This window comes from Punica granatum, chromosome 2 (assembly GCF_007655135.1).
Source record: "Punica granatum isolate Tunisia-2019 chromosome 2, ASM765513v2, whole genome shotgun sequence".
NCBI lineage: Eukaryota > Viridiplantae > Streptophyta > Magnoliopsida > Myrtales > Lythraceae > Punica > Punica granatum.
Window position 1 is genome coordinate 20,136,270 of NC_045128.1, and position 3,770 is coordinate 20,140,039.

The window sequence follows — 3,770 nt, forward strand, 5'->3', positions numbered from 1 at the left end:
TTGTTCTCTCAAATAAATAAATTACAAATTACAACAATTGAATCCCGGTCGGTTCGCGTTCAGTTATTATTCCACTCGTGGCTCACCGTGTGGTTTGAGTAACCGAAACCGAAATTAAAGCAACGCGGGCTCAGAGAGCCGAGGGTCGGGTCCAACCGGACCAACAGACGGCGAAACAATCATGTGACTCTCTTGATAGCCGTAGGATCGGTCGAGCTCCCAGGTCATGTCCGGCCGCGACTTACTTACTCGATCCGAGTCATCTTCTAGGTAGACACTACTAGGAGCGAAGTAGTAAGTCGAAACAGGACCCGATTCCGCACTCAGGTCGCGCGCGCTAGGTGTGTGGGGGCGTTGGACCTCGTGATTGACAAAAGAGGGTGTTGGACCCTGTGTATATCGTATTCCTAGGGATCCAGGTTCGACTTGCAATAAATAAACAGAAAACAGAGAGTTGTGTCTTTTAATGTCGTGTTTACGTGATTAGCCAATTCGTGCTAGATTTCGATCAAAAGCGTATCTAATTATTCACATGTGCATATGAACAAGCAAAATCAGTCACGGCGGAATTTAATTTTGTCAATTTTAAGTCCGAATAATTAATTAAACCAATTTTGATGTATTTAATCGATTTAATTCTCTTAAAGCCGAGTGAACATGAGATTGGTTCGTGTGAATTCGTTCTCGCTTCAAACAACCGGTTTTAATGTCGAGTAATTAAAAATGTTCCAATTCGTGCTTTCGTCGGTTTAATTAAAACACAATTATTTATTTTATTTTATTTGTTCCATTTTTCCTATTTCTCAATTTTTAATTTTTTTAACAAGACAATCACAAATTATCACCGTAATTATCGAATTTATTCATAAATTGAGTCCTACGCGTGCCACTAAGTCGGAATAATGTACCTAGTCTCGGTTTAAGTCGGAAAACAGTGCGGTTGGACCGGATTGGAGGCGGTCTGAACAGTGCATACCGGCTGGACAGGAGCTGGGCCGGCGAGCTGGGCCGAACGGACGGGTGCTGGGCCGGGCGCGGCGAACTGGGCCGAATGCGCGGGCGCTGGGCCGCGAATGGGATTGGGCCGTAGGAGGGAGTTGGGCCACTGGGGAAGCAGCTGGGCTGGGAGCACGGCGAGCTGTGCTGGGCGCGCTGGAACTGGGCCGAATCTGCGGGTGAGACGGAGCGGGTCGAACGTCGGATCAGTTCGGACCGTCTTTGCCGAACTGGACTGGGCCGAATCGGCTAGGCTGGACCTACGCAAAACAGAGAAAGATGAGTCGAGCCCGTGAGAGAGAGTGACCGGAGAAGATGAAGTTGGACCAAAATGGGGTGCTGACACCTCCAACAACAATCAGGAAACCAACAAATATAGGAAACACAATATTAAAGGTGCCAGCAGAAATCCCAACACAATATTCATCTTCAGTCTTCAACATAAAGCATAATAGGTGCCTAAGCATACAGAGATAGACAGAACAACTGAACAAGCATCAAAGTCGGGGGAGGGGGAGTGCTTTGCGGTCTGCAAAGCAGTGGATACCCAATGTTGAGGTCGCACGGTCATGTCAGGGTGGAGGTTGACTTAACGTCGTCTTCGTCTGAGGTCGGACTCATCGGAGAGAGGGCTCAAGGTCGAGGGCTCAATGGTAGAGGGCTCGAGGGTCGTGGGATGGTAGTCGCGGTCGCGGGGTTGTGGTCACGGGGCCGAGGTCGCGGGGTCGAGTCGAGGTCGAGGTCGTTTGGTCGAGGTTTCGTCTGGGTACTGTCGACCGGAACGGCGGAAGGATTCAGGTGGAGGCTTGCTCTGAGCGGACGGTCGAGGTCGTCTTCGACTCAAGTGGATGCTGGATCTGGATCGACTGGAAGCTGGAAGCAGGAAGCCAAAAGATGAAGACTGAAGAATAAAGATGAATCTGGAAATTTTGAATTCGGTGATGGTGAAGACTGAAGATGAATTTGATCTTCTGAAGCAGGATTAGGAAGACCGAATTGAAGACTCCTAGTTCTGAACGTTGCGGCTGGCTGAAGCAGTGACTGCAAGTCTGCAACTGGAAGTTTGGAAGAGAAAGACCGAAAGAGGAAATTTCGAAATTAGGTTAGGGTTACTGTAAGGATATTTTGGTAAATTCAGTTAGATAAACGGGTTAACAAGTTACACAATTAAATAACACGATTGAACACGTTTAAATAAACAGATTTAATCGTGTATAATCAGGTTATACGGGTTCAACCCGTTTAGACCGATTATCAAAAAACCCCAACCCATACCCGTTTAACTCTGTATCGTATCTGTGTCGTGTAATCGTGTCGTGTCAAATATTGTCGGTCCTACCTGGAACCGGTGCTTTCCGAGGCCGCACTCGCTCAAACCCCGAGTGTGGTGGCAAATCAGCTTAAGGCTCTATTTTACAAAATTTGCATTGCACTTTGAACCTTTCGAGTCAATGTGAACGACACCATTAGCTTTTGAAAACTCACGCATTGCATCCATCCTATCCATTTACTGTTTTACACGACAATTAACACTACCACATGGCAGACAAAGTTGTGACCGCCTTTGCAGGTGGACCTCTCATGGTCCTTACCCTTCCTCCACGGCGAGACGATCAGTAGCTCAAGGGCCAACCATCCAAGCAACACTAACTCCCCATTAATCCCGCTCAATCGATTATGTCATTGCATGGTTGAGCACACGTCCCTCCATGCTACAAGTGCTTCCATCAACACAACTCAGGGTGCCCTTTCCGCGTCGTGCGAGCACACCCCTGCCATGCCCATGCACGCATCCTCGACACACCTTGTGCATGTCTCTCAGTGTGCTTAAATGACGCCTACCAGGCCAGTTCACTCCCCTACGCAGTTGCATTCAAATTACGAATAGTTCTTGTCCCTTCATTGCTTTTCCTCTTCCCATTGCAGGAAATAACTGACAAGAAGGCAACTTGAACCTTGAACGACCACAATCAGGACAATGAATACTTCCCGTCCAGCACCTTGGAACTTCGACACCAAATCCCAACTGTGCGTACCCGAATTTAATCTCGTCAGGGCACGTATGCGCGCGCTAAGCAAACGCGGCTTGGGAGTATCCACCTTCCCGTGGGGATGCGCGACGGACGCGCGTGAGAAGGAGTCGCCACTTACTGTTTACGACCCGTAGGTCGAGGGCCGTTGAGTCGCCCGAGTCTAGGGGTACACCTAAATGCTAAGGCAATGGTCGTACGGAACCGAAAATTCCGAATTCGGGGGTTTTATTACGTGCGGGCCTATATCCCGCACGCCCTTTCGGTACTCTAGCTTGCTAGGCTTGCCGTTTTGTTTATTTACACCGTGATTTAGAGTTGCGCTCGACTCGCCCGCTTTGACACTGTAAATTCGATGAATTGATCAAGTTGGGCCAAGAGTCCGAAAGATGAGTAGGCTTGTGCATCGAGGAGTCTGTTCACTATCTTAGCGTTACAGTTCATCGAACCGTGATGGTCGATTCCCTGCGTGAACCGAAACCATGAGTATCCAAGCTTACTTACCCTTTGGTGGCGATAGACCAACTTAACCGATCCAGCACTCGGACCTCTCGCTCACCGATCGGGGATCCTTACAATGAGATGAATGAACATACAAATAGAATCCTCACAATGTTCTCTCGAACAATTACAAAGTATAACCGAATAAGTAAATGGATCCCGATCTGTTTGCATTGGCCCACTATTCCGCTCCGGCTCACCGTGTATTTTGAATATACGATGAATGAATTAAGGCAACGCGGG